At 35.5% G+C, this 19,322-nt stretch overlaps 2 long non-coding RNA genes across 2 annotated transcripts; both read left to right on the forward strand.

Moving 5' to 3' along the window:
* Window positions 1-263: 263 nt before the first annotated feature.
* On the forward strand, window positions 264-734 carry LOC113315148. The gene is made up of 3 exons (XR_003342774.1): window positions 264-458; window positions 558-591; window positions 714-734. It is a non-coding gene; the product is annotated as an uncharacterized LOC113315148 (long non-coding RNA).
* Window positions 735-741: 7 nt separating this feature from the next.
* LOC113315149 lies at window positions 742-6,707 on the forward strand. The gene is made up of 5 exons (XR_003342775.1): window positions 742-781; window positions 5,525-5,669; window positions 5,819-5,967; window positions 6,263-6,326; window positions 6,430-6,707. It is a non-coding gene; the product is annotated as an uncharacterized LOC113315149 (long non-coding RNA).
* The last annotated feature ends 12,615 nt before the right edge of the window (window positions 6,708-19,322 follow it).

Below are 19,322 nucleotides of genomic sequence, written 5' to 3' on the forward strand. Positions count from 1 at the left end.
ACTCAGAACCACCGGAAAGAAGAACTATTTTATTTTCGCGAACCTTCTTCATCTCTCCTTCTTTATCTCTCCTAATAGATCTTCTCATGAACCTATAGATCGGATGATCTTTATCAGAGACGATGATTTTAAGCTTGATAAATCAACAACCCTCTTCTATTTAGCTATCTGCTCTATCAGTCTCTTTAAAAAAAAATTGGTGGCTGCTTCTTCTTCTACCGTCTACATCTTCTTCTGCTTGAAAAAAATTCCTTCACAGAGACCCACATCCCCTTTTCTTCACAATCAGAAAACCTTATTTTTGATTTTTATCATCGCAATCGGAAATCCCTAACTTTCTCTCTCGAAAATCAAAAGGTATGAACCTAATTCTTTCAGTTTCATACTTGTCACCACTATCATTCCATAGTAACATAAACCATTAGTGAAGAGTAAAAGAAATCATTGTGAAATTATCGGTAATGCTGAGTATCACTTGTTCTTAAATCTTTTGTGAAAATTTTAACCCTAGTTTTCATTTAAACATCACGAACAATTGGGGATTTTGTTGTTTGCAGATTTGGGTTTGATGTTGAAGTTGTCTCTGACAAGGTGAACGCCCTTTTCATTTAAAATCTAGGGTCTTATTGATTTTACAATAAGAGAATCATAAAGATTGAAACTTATTATAGTTGATTAGATTGTGTTTAATTTGATTGTTTGTGTATGTACAGGGCATCAGATCCAGCTCATATATAAGATTAAAGAAAGTCCTCTTAGTTCTGATGCCATCTTCAGACAGGTGATTTTCATTCATTCTGATTTTGAATTTTGTAATTAGTTAGCTAAAAAGTTGTGATTTATCTGAAATGAAAGTGGAAAATTCTGCAAAAATTAATGTTTTCTTGCAAAATTAAGATGCCCATGTTGTATTTGTTTGTAGGAACTGTCAAATTTGATCAGGTTCAGACTAGTAATCATGGATTGATACATCAATTTTAGGAGATAATACTATATTGACCTACTGTTTCGGATTATTGGGGAACTTTTAGTGGGAGTATCTGTGACAATTCTTGCTAATAGTTTGTTAATTTCTCTTATTGCAAAGGATTGTTACAAGCAAGTCTAAAACTTGGTAGCTATGTTTGAAATAGTAAGCTTAATTAAGGTGATCGTAGGAAGTTGTTATAAAGACTTGCTAAGATGAAATGTCGAGTAGGAAGTATGTTGAATGGGTTACATATAGGCGGCTTACTGTTTCACAGACGAGTGAATATCAAGTTCAAGGGTTTTCAAATTGTTTCTGGTGACTTTTATACCACATTGTTTTATGTGGTATTGTTCTTTCTTACAAGATGAGTTTAGACTGCATATTGATTCCACCTCTGACCTTGCGAAGTTTCTCCTGCTTCTAACTTTTCTTTTTACACGTGCCTTAAAGTATACTAGATTTTGTGTCCGTGCTACGCACCGGGCGTACCCACAAACCATCCATCTTCATTTTTTGACTTTAACCGTATTTTTAGTTTGGTGTCTGTATTTTTATTTGGTTTCATTTCGTTTGGTGTGGCTCCTTAAGATTTAAAATTTTCTTAAGCCCGTCTCGCTTAAGATTTTTCATTTCGTTTGGTGTGGCTCGGTTTTGCCTCATCATCCCGATGAGTATTTGGCTCGGCTTTGCCTCGCCCCGTCCCGTTACATACTTAGTATTTTTGATTTGGCTCGGCTTCGCCTCGTTCCGTCCCAATGCATACTTAGAATTTTTGATTTGGTGTTGTGGCATTCTGCATCAACCTTTGAAATGTTTACCATGCATTATAAACAGCTAAAACCACAAAGTTTTATGCAAATTATAGAATTTCCATTTTTTTACACCGGCAATGGGTGAGCTCTATAAGCGTAAGAATACGTGTAGTGCTTTGTGCCTAAGACCATTTCAAAGGCATAACACGTGTACGAGCTTTGTGCAAGCATATAAATTTTGCGCCCGATGCGTAGGCCAGAAAACTATCTACCATCATTTTCTTTTATTTTTAACCATATTTTTGGTTTGGTGTGATGTGGCTTCGCCTCGTCCCACCGTGCATTTTTATTTGGTGTCCGGGGTTCTCCCCGCCCATCGATTAAGATTTTTGATTTGGCGTGGCTCGGCTTCGCGTCGCCCGGTCCCAATGAATGCTTAGGATTTATGATTTGATGTGGCTTTGCCTCGCCTTGCCTCGCCCCGTTCCAATACGTTTTTGATTTAATATGGCTCGGTTTCGCCCCGTCCGGTCCCGATACATGGTTATGATTTTTGTTTTGGTAAGCCGCACCTTGCTTTCTACCACATCGTTTTAAACGAATCATTTAGGATTTTGAATTGGTGTGGCCTAGCTTCGCTTCGCCCGTCACATAGGATTTTTGAATTGGTGTGGCTAGACTTGGCCTCGCCTCGTCACCATCTCACTGCATATAGATGATGCACAATAAAAAAGAATTAATACTATGAAAATGTTCATCATCTGTCATCGCTTGCATTTGTTATTAGTAATTTTAAATTTTTAATCTCATATATCTTTATTTTTTTCATTTTTATTTATAGATGGACGGATCATCAGTTGTCTATTTTTGTTGTTTCGATTTCCGTTTGCTCTGAGCTTGCATGGCTGTACGGATTTAAGTTATGCAGCTTGCACTTGGTTAACTCCTTCATAAATTTTACTATAATACGATTTGACTTTTTATGATAAGACAGTTGGAAAGAATCAACTATAAGAGCCGTCAAATCACCTGTATAAAGAGATCAAAAAAAAAAAAAAAAGCACCACTAAAATAGCAAAATCATACACTCTTCACTTTGTTTTCTTATTCTGTGCAGTGTTATTGTCGGTAAATCATAGTATTGGATTATTCATTTGTACAATTTTGTAGCTCATCGAATTCAAAAACCAACTGTTATGAAGTTGATGCAATTTCTGGCTTAAAGACAACGTCATCATAAACAAAGATCCAACTCTTCAAGCAAGTATCTACAAACATCAACTCTTCCTTAAGCAGCAGCAAAACCAATAGATCCTCTTCCATCTCCATCCACAACATCGAGTTAGTGATACTATTACATATTGAGAGGATATGGAATCAACGAAATACTATTATCAGGTTCTCTTGTACCTCTTTGTTGCACCAGGTCCACAATCTCCACAATCAGCATAACCAACACCAAACATAGGAGCATCTTGTGCAGTTTCAACCTTGAGAATACCAGAAAGATTCATCTTTTCTACCTAGTAACATGCTTATTTCAAAAGTCCATAGCTCAGTTCTGACATTCCATGGCTGGGTATATCATCTAGGATATCTCAGGGTAATTTGTGCAGACACAATTGCCTCTGGCGAACGATTGCACACTCCTTTCCTTTAAGTTCTACTTCTGGTTTAAAGAGATCAGCAGAGCTGCAAAAAAGAACAACTCGTAATTTTCACTTCGTTTCTATACATTGATAATAAATGCTACAAAATCCAAACAAATTTAGATTAGGATGAATTTTGTTCTACTGAAGTTGTCAAGGATGACATGAGGATAAGCTTCCATTGTTTGTTGAACTCAATCCAAATTGTCCATGCCTAGTCTAAGCAAAAGACATTCTGACTTCAGTCACCACCGCTATATGATCTCTACTTGTGCCTGTTTTGATTATTGTTTTCCTACAGCCACTAATAATGTTATCCGTAGTTGTGACAAACAAACAGTCAATTGTTCACTGTTTGGCCATCAGTAGTAATTCTAGAAAGAGAAGGTAAGTTTAAATAGCCTCATGAAAATGTTATTACGTAATCCATGACTTCCATAGGTATTGCTAATATGAACTTTGTAATAAAAGGAATTCTTGAACTTGCCTAGTTTCAAAATCTTGCCATAATATGCAACTGCTGCACAAAAGAAAGAATATATATGATGGTGTTGAGAGATGGACAAATCATCAGACGAAGTAGAAAGCATTATGGTTTCATTCAATCCAATCCACGAAATATGTATCTTCTTAGAAACAATAATGATCAGGACTATAGAAGTTTAAGAAGTTTTCTGACTCAACTTTTGGAAGTTCGGATGAAACTGACTTACTTTGATGCCTGTAGTAAAATGTAAACTCTTGATGCTGCACTGCTCTTTTCATACTATAATTGGCTACATATGTGATTCTTAAGGTTTATCTGTATTACTTGCTGATAAAATGAAATAGAAGTCAACATGAAATTTCTCTTTCTAGAAAAATAAAGATCACACTAATCAAAGTTGTGGACATTAATAAAAGATAGTATCTGAATTTTTCTCATAATTCTTGTTCTGTACCTTACAGTTGCTCCATATGTTTACTCTAATTGGTGCTCATGCATCCTTCTCGCATTGTTACTTTGTTCAGCTAGAATGAGTTTCAAAGAAAGCTATTCAGTTTCATACTTTCATGGTGTTATTCTGTTATTGGAGAAAATTTTGCCTCGACTCAGCACTGCAAGGAAACTTCAGTATCTGATAAATTTCATGTATGCAGCCACACCTGAAATATGAGGGCAATATGCCAACATATGGAGCTGCTAAGTCTGGATGATAAGAAACAATGGTCATACTTACATGCTTCCATGTTGAATGTATAAGAAACAATGGTCATACTTACATGAAGCTTGTAATACTTCTCAAACTTGTCCAACAGAGTTGTTTATCAAGAGCAAAGATCGTACCTGCAAAATAAAATATGGGCTAGGGTTTATTGATTATACCTATTATGGATTCAGAGAAACGAAAAGATAAAAATAAAAAGGTTAGGGATAACCAAGAGCAAATATTGTACCTGCAAAATAAAACATGGGTTAGGGTTTATTGATTTTATCTACAAAACAAAGCATGGGTTAAGGTTTATTGATTCATAGAAACGAAGAGATAGAAAAGAAAAAAAAAAGGGTTAGGGTTTACGAAGAGCAAAGATTGGACCTGCAAAATAAAATAAGGGTTTATTAATTTTACCTGCAAAACAAAACATGGGTTAAGGTTTATCGATTTAGAGAAACAAAAAGAGACAGAAAAAAAACAAATTAGGGTTTACCAAGAGCGAAGATTGTACCTGTAAAATATAACTTGAGTTAAGAGAGAACGCCTTCTTCTGTAAAAGATAAAGCCTTTGTCCCCTGGCTAGTTGCTTTTTTTTCTTTGTATCATCATCTCCATGAAGAAAGCATATCCTAGGATTTGTTTTTAGGGTTTGTTTTTTTTTTTTTTAAGGTTTTATGAGCCGAAACAGAAAAAGGTTTTGTATGTTTTTTTTTTGGATTTTATGTTTTGTGCCAGAAATTTGTGTGGAATTCCTTTTTTTTCTCTTTTTTGAGAAAAGTGAAACGGAGCAATTCTATGAGAGGGTCACGGTCACCGTTCAACGTGGAGCCTAAGGAGCTTAGGATTTTAAAGGAGTTAGATAGAGAAAACATATTCTTTGGTACAAGGTGGTTTGATCAAGTCTGACTCTGGTCCAATTTTTTTTGTCAAATTCTAACTTCCCTTATGCATACGCAGGATTGTGAGAGAGATATTGCAGAGGTCGGAGATGATGCTCTATATGAGGTTAAGTATGAAAGCAGCATCAAGTTGTACCGGGCTCTTGTTCACACAACACAAGACAACCAGAAGAAGTCCAGCGAGGAATAACTATGGTCGAAGGGTAAGTCGGAACACTTCAGCTAAAAGCAGTTTCAAAATCTTCTGTTAGTGTCAAATGCGAATAATTGTACTCTATATGTTGAAATGAACGAAATTGAATGTTTGTCTCGTGGTTAATACCTTGTTAGAGCTGAACTATTATTTTTGTAGCCGCTCTTGAGGAAGGAGGACTTATTCAACTTGTGATAGTTAGACTGAGCCAACTTCAGATCATGGACATGCTTTATATTCGCTCACTTGGACACTACATAAGTCGTCACTTTATAAAGAGCTTGAACGGCGTGGGTCATTGTTTGGAGGTATGGTCTCCTCGTCATGTTATCTATTAAATATTAATACTAATGTGGACTAAAATAAATAAAAGAAAAAGAAAATGAGAATACCCGTAAAGCTTTCTCTAAAGTTAGATTGGTGGGAGTAATAACATAGTCTGTGCTCCTTAAAGGAAACTATCCTTGTAAAGGATTGTCCAGTAGTTCGTTATCTTCACATGTGTTTTTGTGGAATATGACAGTATTATTCTTGTGAACATTTGAATTACATTGTTTTTTTTTTTTTTTAATATTTTGCTCTAACTATTCTGATTATATTTAGGATGCACCAGACTTCTGGCAAGGTCGGTACCTGAGGCAAACTATATTAAATAGGACGGAAACAGGTGAGTGTTCTTTGCGTTACTTTTAAACTTTGTAGGTTTAGGATTATGTGTTTCCCGCGTACTCTGTTCAAGGACTTAAAAGAAATGTTTGAAATGAATGCAGACGAGTTACTTGGCGCATTCATTTTTTATGCTGCTAGTGCAGTTGTGCCGGCTATTATGAAAGTAAGATCGCTTCGTAAAAGATGATATGGCTCAAAATCATTCAGTGGAATTTAAGAAATGATACAGTTCATGACCACATTATGTTTTTTTTCATGCATGACAAACTCCCCACTCTAATCCCCTAGGTCATCCATTAAACATTTGTGATTATTTTTCTTTGCCAACTTTGATGGAAATTGTGTGAAAGGTTTTGTGAACAAAACTCCCCTTTATTAATTTTAGTGACAAAACTATTAATACATATGGAATACAAAAAATAAATAAATTAACTTTTGTAGCTTATCCACATGCCTAATCTTCAACATTACTCGAAATCTTCGTCACTTCCAAGTACTCCAATGATCCCAAAGGTTGTAAGTTTAGCATCATCGTTGTTGAAAATCCGTGCTATAACAACAAGAAAACAATAGTCCTCAATCATTGTTATACAGTATCATAGTATCATTACAATGTCAAATCCAATTGTATCACAACTTCAACAACAATACTATGGTGATATGTATCACTCCCTTAGTCAATACTCCATCTCACATGGAAACCACTCCCTTACATAATGATCCGAAAACCATATGTATTTGTAGTGTGAACTACATATTAATTCTCCCCTTTTTGTCAATAAAATTGGCAAAGGTACAAGAACGGGATCCTAATGAAATTTCCGAAAGAGACATTTCTTGACCAAAAGAAAGCAAAAGTATCATCTTATTTAGATGCAATCATAAAGCCGAAGCTAAATGCATTCATCAAGGAGTTTGTAAAGATACAAGATAACCCCTAAATATTCCACAGCCGCACTCCCCACAAAGATTTGGCAATTAAGCGCAAGTTCAAAAGAACTCCCCCCATAAAATGTCATTCCCGAAAGAACAACAAGAGCGACCTTAATTTCGAAAGAAAAGGATTTCTTTGGACATAACAAATCACATACAAGTATGAATTTGAATCCAAAATATTCAATTAAACTAACCACAAGAGAACCCATGATTAATTTAATCGACAATGCTCAACATAAGTGAACTTATGGAGACTCAAAATATACAATTAGATTAATCACAAGAGAACCCATAATTAATCTAATCGAAATACACAATCAAACTAATCACAAAAGTAATCAATTTAATTGGTCGTGCTCGACATAAGAAAACTTACGGAGCAACAACTAAATAACCAAACAAGATGATTAATTTAGTTGAAAATGCTCGACATAAAGTACCTTACGGAACAACAAATAGCTAATCATGAAAATAATCAACTTGGTCGTTCAATGCTCAACATAAGACACTTTACGGAGCCTCACAGTAATACATAAAATATGGATCAGGGAAGATCAATTACTGCGGAATACACAAGGATTCATTCTATTTTCCATCACATTTGCACAATGACATCAATAGACATAATCCTTGAAAACAAAAGATTTTAACCTATCTTCCATCAATAATTGACATAATAGGCTTAACTTTTGTATTTGTCAAAAGTCTATTCATTCTTTATCAATACATGCATATCGACATACGAAAGACTTTACTTTGACAAGGTGGGATAGTCATAGTTCACGGACGCAAACACACATATCCCATAACAATTTGCAATATATAAACCATAAAGATTAATACTGCAAAAATCATCTTCCAAAAATTTAGAATTTAAACCAATAAATCTAAAAACATGAAGATGAAAACGTTGGACATAGCTATGTGTAATCACAATAATGGCTATTCCAAACTCTAGTTATTCTTCTAATAAAAACAAGAAAATAGAAGATTTACTAGGCAAATAAAAGAAATCAACAAGCTAGGGAACAAAAGCAGACTCCAGTGCCATGGCCGAACACGAACTAAGGTCAAATAGACGGTTCAGGATCCTCACGAGTCTTGGCGTCTTTGAGCTTGTGATTAGCAGCATCCATTGCATCTTCAGAGAAGAGATTCTCTTTATGAAGATCATTGATGTGAGATTTTATGAGACCAAGGTCAGTTGAAACCTTTTTCAACTCAGTTTTCAACACATCAAGACTTTTCAGAGTATCAATGAGCTGCAGTTTTGCTTCCTCAAAATACTTAAGAAAGTCATGGACCACTTCAACAGAAATCATATCATCCTTCTTAACATTCTCATGAGTAAACGCATAGTAACACGAGGCACTGAGATGATTTTCATCTACAAGGGTTCTTTTCTTCCTCCCTTCGGATTCAAAACCAATACCTTTATCAACAAAGCCTTTAGCAAAACCACACGATTGTGAAGAGGACGACATTCTTGATAAACCAAGATAACCTAGAGTACGCAAACGTGACTCAGAGGTTTGGTATTTATATGGTTTCTTAGGGAAGAAGACCTTTAGGGTTTGCAAACCTTTGACTCGTGATGGTAACCCGTGTACACATACGAATACAACATGGCCCATAAGAAATAAAACAACAAAAGAACTTTTGCTACATGAGAATTCATAAATGGCTCAATAAATTCCTTACCATAGGAGTAATTTAGAGCACAAGTGTAGAGACCACAAAGTTGCAAAAGAATTTCAAAAAGAGAGAACGATACTAGACAACACAATACTTCTTAGGCAATATTGTCTGCAAACACTAGTTTAGCTATAAACGATAAGAGGATAGCTCAACTAAGCAGAACACCAAATTGCCATAGTATACCTGATTTTTACACATCTTGCTCAAAGGATTTTTATGAGCAAGTTCTTAACCCTTGTGATTAATTAGCACAAGTATGAGCTCTGAGCTCATTAAAAGAACGTGTTTATGATCGAGTCTCTTTTTCCTTCTGAATCTAGAAAGAGATCCCTTTTTATGTGAGAAATTATCATAAAACTTGTCGTCAAAATACGAGACATAGTTAGAGTTCTTACCAGAAGAATTTTGACTTGAGGAGGATGACAACCTGTCGACAATTTCTTTATATCCTTAATCATCTCCATCAGGTTATTTCTCATATCATAATTTTTCTTCTTTCTTCTGGAATTTCGTTCACATTAAGGGAAATGTTATTTCCAGAGGAAACGACATGATCTTTCCTTGGACGATTCTTGTTAAGACTCTATTCTGCTTTAGAGCATTTGAGGAACGCATTGAACTGACCTTCCTGGTAACATACACAGGGTAAGTACGAAAACCAACTGGTTTAGACATACGAATGTCAGTTACACCTTTGAGAATTAAGTCTAAGGTGTGTTGAAGTTGAACCAAGGAGGTTTTATTCAACCTAGAGTTTCTCTTTGTTTAGCAGAGCCTGTTGTATCGAAAAAGACTACTTCTGATCACACAAGTGTGATTAGGCAAGGTAGTCTTAACAACCTCGTTAGGAGATTTCTTCCTTCCATGTGATGTGGAACATCCTGATCAATGGGAAATTCAGACACATTCTTTTAACAGGAAGGGATTCCAATTTTACTTCTGGACTGGAAAGTTTTTAGTCGTAGCAGAAGTGCTTGGTATATTAGACTACTTAGAGCATCCTTGAATAGAGAGTTTACTCAAGCGATGTCCAATCTCCAAAGCATCCTTTTTGAGGCTAGCCTCAAGAGTCAGTGAAGAATGATCTTCAATATTTTCTTTGAATTTGCAGTCTCTTATTACACCAAGCAGAACATCGACATGGTGTTTTAACCAATTAAATCTATCAGCTTGGATTCTATAAAGATTTAGAATCAAGACACTCTCTTCAGCTGTTTCCCGTTCATACAGAGAGACAGACTCTTTTGAAGGGTAATCAGAAATACTCATGTCGGAGCCTGTCTGTCTTGTTGGAACACATGGTTCGTCTATATTCGAGATTTAAGATCTTCTCTTTAATAGGATTAGACAAGACAGAGCATTTTTCTGATGACGCGTTTATCAAAGATACTACCGTCCGTCCTCAGATCGCTACAAACACAGACTAGTAAGGTCTTAAACGTGTTTTCCTGCTCTGATACCAATTGAAAAAGTGGGGGTACAACAACCACACCCAATATTTCGCTTAGCAATATGTATGGACAAACTCCAATATAATTTATAGAGAATCACCTAGACAGTCAGACTCAATCTAGATAAAAAGTAATCAAAGAGTTTATATCTCAATCTCTCGATTTGATATATACTCAAGTAAATAGAAATCTGCGAGTCTTTATCAAATACTAGAGAGATAACTTGGATGGTACCAAAGACCAATATCCAAGTGCCAATCAATTTAAATCAACAACCAAAGGTCGGATATTCTAATTTATTGAACAACGCACAACCTGTGATATTTCAATTATATAACAAAATATAATGTGGAAAAGAAATAACACAGACACCAGAATTTTGTTAACGAGGAAACCGCAAATGAAGAAAAACCCCGGGACCTAGTCCAGATTGAACACACACTATATTAAGCCGCTACAGAAACTAGCCTACTCCAAACTAACTTCGGTCTGGATTGTAGTTAAACCCCAATCAATATCACACTGATCCAAGGTACAGTTATGCTTATACTTCTCTGATCCCAGCAGGATGCTACGTACTTGATTCCCTTAGCTGATCTCACCCATAACTAAGAGTTGTTACGACCCAAAGTCGAAGACTTTAATAAACAAATTTGTATCACACAGAAAAGTCTACGGTAATAGATAAATCCATCTCCCACGAATATACCTACGAGTTTTGATCCGTATTTTGATCAATCAAGGTGAACAAGAACCAATTGATTAATCGGAATTATATTCCTGAAGAACGGCCTAGTATTATCAATCACCTCACAATAATCCTGATCGACGCAGAGAAAAAATATATTGTGGAGTCAAATGATGAGAAGAAGTTTGTGATTACTTTTTTTATCTTGCCTATCGGAGATATAAATCTCGAGCCAATTATTATAATCGTACTCGTAACGATAGATGATGTAGATCAGATCACACAACTACAAGAAAAGTAGTATCGGTCTGGCTTTACAATCCCAATGAAGTCTTTAAGTCGTTAACCTTGTTTTAGAAGAAGAAACCAAAGATTAAAGGAGAATTGACTCTATCTATGCAACTAGTATCACACGTAAGGTTTGGGGATTAGGTTTCCCAGTTGTTAGAGTTCTCCCTTATATAGTCTTTCAAATCAGGGTTTGCAATCAATGTTAGCTTGGTAACAAGGCATTCAATATGCACCGTTAGATGAATCCAGATTAGATTCAAGCTAATATTCTCAACCGTTGGATCGAAAACTTAGCTTGTTACACACAAATGAAATGTCCAATTTTGGGTTTATGTAGCCGTTCCCAAACATTAACATTTGTTGGTTCAACAATAGTTAACCAAATGGTTAGCCATATGATCACTTTCATATCCACCATATTCTTCTTCACCATAACTAGTTCAAGTGACTCAAATGAACTAGTTAGAGAGTTGTTCAATTGCTTAGATCTTATGTAACTACACAAGACACAATCGGAACAAAAAAGGTTTGGTTCACTCGAATCGGTTCATGAACTTTATAGCCACGGTTGCAAAAGCATTCCTTAGTTTATATAAACATGAGTTCAAGAACAAACGATTTTAGATATAACCTGCTCAAGTTCGCGGACTGGGTTCGCGGACTTAAGCTCACGGAAGGAGTTCACAAACTCCTGCGGAAATTCTCGGGTCGAGAACTTCCGCCAGTTTCCGGACTGAGTTCGCGGACTTGGCTCACGCCACATTCCGTTTCTCTTGATCAACAAAGTTCACAATCTTTGGTTGAAGGAATAAGAAATTATACATATGTGTTTCCACAACAATGCTTATATCCTACCAATGGTTATGTAATCTAAACTCTCATTTCAATCATTGAAACATTCTCATAGGACGTTATATAGTCGTTATTCACATACCATTTTTCGTCAGAGCAATTTTCAAAGTGATTGAAACATAACATGACATTCGTCACTAGGGAAAGATGAATTTGGCTAAAGAGAAAGCTTACCAACACATATTTCGAGAAATAGATAGGCGAGTTACACTCGGATCGAAATAGCAAATGTGTATAATGAAAGTCTATATATCAAAACGACTTTTGTCTCAAGAATAGGCAATAGAGTAGATAGACTTTTGAGTGACAGATAAGTTCAAGTCTCCACATACCTTTTAGTCGATGAAGATCCACCAGTTCCTTGAGTAGTCCTTCGTCTTGTATGATGATTACCATGGAGTCTTGAGCTCAACTATACTTTCTATCCTAGTCCGAGACCTTTAGCTATATAGGCTAGAAATCAAGACTTATAGTTTTAATCACTAACATTGACAAACATGCTTGAGATAGCAACGCATGCGAGTTCGACCGAGCAATGCTCTAACAATATCATTTGCCCCAAATGCAACGACTCACCTGCTAATACGCTGCCAATGGCAACTAATCTTGGAACGCCTCAGGAAACCATTACAACAATCAACATCAATATTTGTCATCTCCTTTTTTTGTTTTCCATTATGAACCCTATGGTTGGCTAGAAATGAACTAATATACCACCAAAAACAAACAACATTGGAAACAATCTTAGCCTGGGCTTACAAACAACAACAAGAATATTCTGCGAGACTAGAATCCTTACCTCCAGTCCTCTCAAGAGATTCACCGACATTTAACCACTCAAGAAGCACCAAAAGGATCTCGGCAATCTTAGTAGGATGGTCCACCTCAAGCACAAAAGGGGTTAAGATTAACACAGATGGAGCGGCCAGGGGTCTCCCTTGTTTTCCAGGTGCAGGTTTCATTTTGCAGGGACTCTGACGCACGAAATAAAATACCTTTATATCAACCTTTAGAAATTACGACTTTCTTACCCGTAGAACCCTGGGATCTTCTGTTGGCATCAAGAATCACAATATAAAGGTAATGGCCCAAAATTTCATTCAAGCCAAATTAGAGAGAACCTCCTGCGCTTAACATCCCTACTGCGCCCCTTGGCACATTTCAGAGATGATTATGGATATAATAATAAGACGACAGATTCCGCGGGCAATACGACACAATTACATAGAAGAAATCAAGCAGCAGATGGCTTGGCCAATCATGCGGCATATGGAAGTCAAATGGGAAGTTTTTCAACCAAAATTTGGAACTAGGAAATCCCCCAATTTTTATCAGTCAAATTATTTTCCGCAACTCTGTGGATACTAAATATCCATATCAAATTGTAACCTAATCTTCTACTAATAAAATGCATGCTTCAAAAAAAAAAGATTGTCCCGGGTTTTATGGAAATAAGGACTTAAGATTGCAAAATTTAAACACCGGAATAGTACTGTTGAGCTAGTAAGAAATTGAAATCCAAGATCAGCTGACATGCCCTATTAGGTTTAAAATAGGAGAAATTTAAATTTGTTCCTATTTTTGGTGATCCCTAGTTAATTTGGTTCCCCAACAAAAGGAGAGTTTGGTTTAGTCCTTATTTATTCAAAAATATTATAAGATATCTAAAGTACCCTTTCTCTCACTTATTTTCTCTTACTTCACACGACACATGTATCTACTATTTTATTTTATATCTCTTCTTATTTTCTTTTAATAATTTATTTTATTCTGATATAAACAAAAATAACTTAAAAATTAAACACCTCTCAAATATAAGTCGTAAATTACTAAATTTTATATATTCGGAAAGATCTCGACGAGATCTACACAACGATTACCCATTGTACTATGTTTCGATTTTTTAGGCATAATGGTACATATTCTATAATACGGTAGTTCATTCTATATATTTCTAGCAGTTCATTTTGTAGATTGAACTTGTATATGATAGGTGTTCATATTGTAGGAATGGTAATTCATTTTGTAAAATGAACTCGTAATAATAGTTAATTCTGGTAGTTCATATTGTAGAATGAACTCGTATAGTAATTTATTTTGTAAAATGAACTCGTAATATGTGTTAATTATGGTAGTTCATATTGTAAAATGAGCTCGTGATAAATGTTCATATTGTAGAATGAACTCGTGATAGATGTTCATATTGTAGAATGAATTCCTAATGGTATTTCATATGGTAGAATGAACTCGTAATAGTAGTTTATTTTTGTAGAGTTAGCTCGTATGATAGTTTATTTGTAGAATGAACTCGTATATTAATTCATCTCCGGAGTTCATTTTGTAGAATGAACTCATATGATAGTTTATTCAAACAGTTTACTTTGTAGAATGAACTAGATAGTATAACAATTCATTCAAGTAGTTCATTTTGTAGAATGAACTTGTATGATGGTTCATTTTTGGCTAAAGGATAATGTAAAAATTAAATTCTTTGAAATATATTAACAATGGTATTGTTGGATAGACTTCGAGAGCACAAGTATGACTTATGGTTCAAAAATATTCCATATTTAAGTTTTTTATTTATTTTTATGAAGAAGGAGAAAAATAGAGAAAAAAGGCTATTTCTGGTAGTTTTAAGAAAATGATGACTCATTGATGACATCATTCTGTGTGGATGGTGTCCACACTATGACCAAACAAGAATAATTAGGACCAAACAATAATATATACTTAATAAAAAGGCGAAACAGACATCTGACTAGGTCAACAGGACCGAACTCACTCATTTATATTATTTCTAGGACTATGGGGTGGTTTCTACTTTAAAATTCTTGTAGGTAATGGGCCTTATCAGAACTGTCCCATTATGGAATTAAATTTTAATAATTTCTTGTTGAGAAGCCACCAGACGCCAACTAGTAGATCCGACAAGACATATGAGAAGATAAAATATTGGGAAAAGATACACTTCTCTAAGTTTAGATATCATGTTGGATTTCAGTTAGAAGAATATAAAACAAAACCAAACATGGTTCACAGCCCTAGCGCCAAGAGGCCAACCTCGTCAATATCACGAATATGCATACCTTTTACTTGCGAACGACCTAGAAATTTCCCAGAACTAGCACCAATCCCTAACTGGTTATTGTAATGAAAATCCCTTCAACAGTAGGTTTATGGCTTCGAATAGCTAAATTAGATGATTCTAGAATTGACTTTGGGAACGTATTATTTTCGATTTATCTTACATTCCTGTAAAAATGATCTTGGATGGAAGGCACTAGCGCCTCTTTCCTATTTCCTCTCTCGACTAGCGCCTCTTTCCTCTCCTCTCTCGACCCACTCTTTCCTCCTCCATCAAGCCCTAGCGTCTCCATCCTTGACTGTTCAGGTTTGGTCCCATGGGACTGGATCTGAGCAGGTATGTAGATTGGATTATTGGGTATCTTGCAGAGGGTTAGATAGTAGCCATGGATCCCATATCTATTTTCAATTTTATGGATTGAAGAAGATGTCCCATGTTCAATTTATCTGCAAATCTCACCTCAACCTCATCTCTGAACCTTTTAAAAACTGATGGTGCTTCTATCTCCCACTTTAATACCCTATCATCCGTACAATCAGTAAACCCTTACTTTAATTTTCATCAATCAATACCATACTGCAAAAACACATCAATCAGTAAAATCTTACTTTAATCTCAACTGAAAACTTGATTATACACCCATCTCATACAGGTACATCTCCCACACCCATCCCTTACATCTCCAACGCCCATGTCATACATCCCTTTCACCCGTCTATCATTTTCTTTTCAGTTATAAACAAACAAAAGTGTTGGTTTCGGAAGAAGAAAAGGTTTCCATTTCCAGTTCTACATGGTGTTAATTTTAGTTGATTTTCAGATCTCAACATCCCTTTCACCCATCTCTCATTTTCTTTTCAGTTCTTAACCAACAAAGGTGGTTGCTTCTGAAAAAGAAAGTGTTTCCAATTTCAGTTCTTCATGGTGTGGTTTATTTCGAGTTTCAGATTTCAATTTCAGTTTCAAAATCAAAATCATGTGAGATCAACATATCTCAAGGCTACAGAATCAAATGAGATTTCTGCAAGGATTCCTGATGCAGCGGTGGACTGCAAAGTGCGGCAACAGTAGTTTTGGTAATGGTAATGATGTTGTTTCAGTCAGAGTTAAATCTCATTTTACTATAATTGGGTTGTTCCCATTCGGTATCTATATTATGTGATTAGTAGTAACGGGTCTTGGGATTTGATGAGGTTGTGTCTCTTGGGCTTTATAAGGGATTCATTTGGTCCTTTTGGGTCATCCCTTTAATCTTTACTCTCTTATTTGAAAGCTTAAGTTTTATCTTGTAGTCAATTCTTATTTCTTCAATATAGAACGCACTGTCAAGTATCAAGTATTAATTCGACATAGAATATTAGTATTAGTACCGGAAAACGTTAAATACAATACAACGCTAGCTAAATACAATGTGAAATTTTTTGTGATTGGTAAAGAATTTGGTGTTGGCGAGTTTCGAACTCAGTTAACTGGTATCATCACCCAATGATTTTATCACTGTACTACAGAGACACCGGCAATTGAAAAAAAAAAAATCAATGCGATGACTCTCATCGTAATGGGTGTCTACATCATAAAAAGGGACTGATTTTTTACCTTATTTTGAATGGAAATTATTATTATAATAATTGGTTTAGGAAATGGAGTTTAAATCAGTATAGTATTTCCTAAGCTAATTATAACTCACAAAGGTAATAGTGGTTCTGTATATAAATTAATAGAATGTGGTAGTCCTTGTGTTTTCCGAGGAGTTCTGAGGAGAACATGGTGGAAGAATAGGATCAAATTGAATATATTTTCAAAGTTACTGGATGAGTTAGTTTTAGATTGTAAATTAGCGTGCAGAGAGCTTGGAGAATTTTTCTTCAGCTTCATGTTAATACTAATTACTCGCTTATCTACATCTTCAATGTCAACACCATCATGGATTAATAATACATCAGGAGCCGCGTCATCCAATTAGTCACAATGTTTCTGATTCTGCAATATTGAGTTTCATTAGCTGCTTTGACGGGCGAGATCCTTATTATGGTGAGCACTATGATGGCTGTAAGATGAATCCGAAAGAGTCTATGCACTACGCAGCGCAAGGAGGATCAACCTCAAATTGTACACATGAGATTGGATTAGTCGGTTCATGTAATGTAGAACGATTTTTTGGGGACTATTCAAAAAATGGGGAACTACTCTCAAGTTTTTGGGGTGGTTATTGGTAGTAATTTCTAATCACCCCTTATCTGATTTCTTAAAAAAATACCTACTTTACCCTTAATGATTAACTTAGTGGGATGATTCATTAGTGTTAGTGTTATGATTAGTAACTGATTAATTAGTGATTAGTGAGTTATATTAGTAGGATTGTTTTGTTATAACATTATTATTGAGAGATAAGAAGAAGAAGAAGAAGAAGAAGAAGGAGGAAATATGAAGAAGAAGATGGGTGAACCCAAAAAATCTTTTTTTGAGTTTAGTAATTATGATTTGAGTGATTCATGTGATGATACTTCATAATCATAATTAGAACCCCCTTTACCTCATTGTGTATTTGTCAATGCTTCTAATGATCCAAATATGAGTTATTTGTTAGATGATGAAAACTTTTTCCCCAATCTCAAGCTAACCAAACAAATGATGGATTTCATCAGCCACAACCTGAAGATGCAGCTATGGGTACTCAGGTATGCCTCATATTTAGTTAATGTAGCTTGAATTATGCAAAAATTTGGCCAAACTCAAAATTTGTGGAAAAAATTCGGTGAGGTCAACCTAGTTCGGTTACCAAATTTAGCTTGCGAGGTAACCGAACCATTCTTAATGTGTAATTCGGTTACTAAATTGCGCAGATGCAGGTAACCAAACTACATGTTAATGGTGGTTTTTTAGAGTTCGGTTACAGTGCATTGTTCGATTGAGTAGATATCAGCACTTTTGATACCGAACTTTCTATTCGGTAAGGTCGCATAAAAATATAAATACAACATTTCTAACCGAACCTCTGAGTTCGGTGTAGTCGAGTTTTTCAGTTTCATTGGCGAACTTGTACATAGAAAATCTAAAGATCGAGTTCCGTAAGACCCCAATTTATTTCTGTAAACTACACTACTGAACTTTGTGTTCGGTAGGGTCGATAAAAAAGTTTACATTACCGAACTTGTAAGGAAATTTTTTATGGTATTGACGTTGTGTTATTACTTGTGGGTTCCATGTGATCCAATAGAACCAATGGAAAACCAACCTTCCCCAGTTGGTATTTTGTACGATGACACATCCCATCACTACATGAATGACTTGGTATTCCCAAATCCGGAAGATGCAAAGAGTTGGGCTAGAAAACATGCACAAAAAGACATGTGCATATTAGTATTGAATGAGAGAGAAAGAAAAACTCGGTTTGAAATGGTTTGTGAGAGAAGCAGTGATCCCGATAAAAGCCACAAGAGGAAGGATTATGTTTATAAAGGAAAGTCAAATAGAAAGAACAAAACTTTCTCAAAGAAGATTAATTGCCCATTCAAGCTTGCATTTAATTACAACAAAGATAAGGGTGGATGGGTTCTCTACAGGTTTATGCAAGGTTGTCATAATCATCCTCGTCCGGAGCATCTTGAAGGACATTTTATGGCGGCAAAGCTAACTCCTAAAGAGATGGACAAGGTAGCTAAAATGGGGACAATGGGTATTTCACCGGTTCAAATGCTCCAAATACTAAAGGAGGATAACAAGGATAACAACTCATCTTTGTCCACAATTTACAATGCAATTGAGATAATTAGAAGGAACGAATGGAGAGATAGACAAGTAATGCAACAACTGTTTTTTTTGGCCCAAGAGAATAACTACGCGGTTCAAAAAGATGTGGATTCGGAAGGAGAGATAACACAACTCTTTATTGCGTATCCAACGAGTGTTCAATTGGCTCAATGCTTTCATCAAGTTCTAATAATGGATTGCACTTATAAGAAGAACAAGTATGAGATGCCATTGTTGAAT

Source organism: Papaver somniferum, chromosome 10 (genome assembly GCF_003573695.1).
Source record: "Papaver somniferum cultivar HN1 chromosome 10, ASM357369v1, whole genome shotgun sequence".
Lineage (NCBI taxonomy): Eukaryota > Viridiplantae > Streptophyta > Magnoliopsida > Ranunculales > Papaveraceae > Papaver > Papaver somniferum.